A 740-nucleotide genomic window follows, 5' to 3' on the forward strand; every position below is an offset into this window, starting at 1 on the left:
TTTGTGTTTTGAGAATGTGAAAACAACAGAGGCCGACATTAGCTTTGAAGGATTTATTGATCAGTTATCGGTTGTGCAGCAGCAGGAAACCACACGGGACAAAGAGACGAGCTGGACAAGCTACAGATTCACTACACCACACAACATCGCAACATACTTTCATACAAATGCACTATGCCCGTTAAACGAATTCATAAACGTTCAAGTTAATAATGACAGTCGTGTGTAAACAGAAACAGCCAGAAAATAAATTAGCAAAAATGTTAGTGCGGATTCAGCCTTGGCAGACGTGGTGGTAAAAAAGAAACGTTCTTTGGCAGACATTATCGTAGTTTTCCTTCAAGAAGGTTAAATTAAATTTAAAAAATGAAGGCAGGCGAATGATGGCTGCAGGTTTAAGGCTCGGACGCAGTCTTTAGAACGTGAACATTTCTGGGCTTTCATTGATGAAACTGGTGCTGCTCGCAGAGGCTGAAGCGTAACCCGACCTGACGGTAGCCAGGCTGTGTCCACTGACGTTATTCTTTAGTCTCAAAGGTTTTCCTCCAACGTTTGAATAATGGCTAAAATTCTCGGTAACACTTTATTTGAGGGGGGTGAATAAGACTGACATGACACCGTCATAAACATGACATAACTCCTGTCATGAACATGAATAAGCCTTCATGAATATTTATGACTGTTGTCATAAAGAGTCATTCGGTAAATTATGACACTTTTAATACAAAGTTGACATTATT

This window comes from Poecilia reticulata, linkage group LG22 (genome assembly GCF_000633615.1).
Source record: "Poecilia reticulata strain Guanapo linkage group LG22, Guppy_female_1.0+MT, whole genome shotgun sequence".
Taxonomy (NCBI): domain Eukaryota; kingdom Metazoa; phylum Chordata; class Actinopteri; order Cyprinodontiformes; family Poeciliidae; genus Poecilia; species Poecilia reticulata.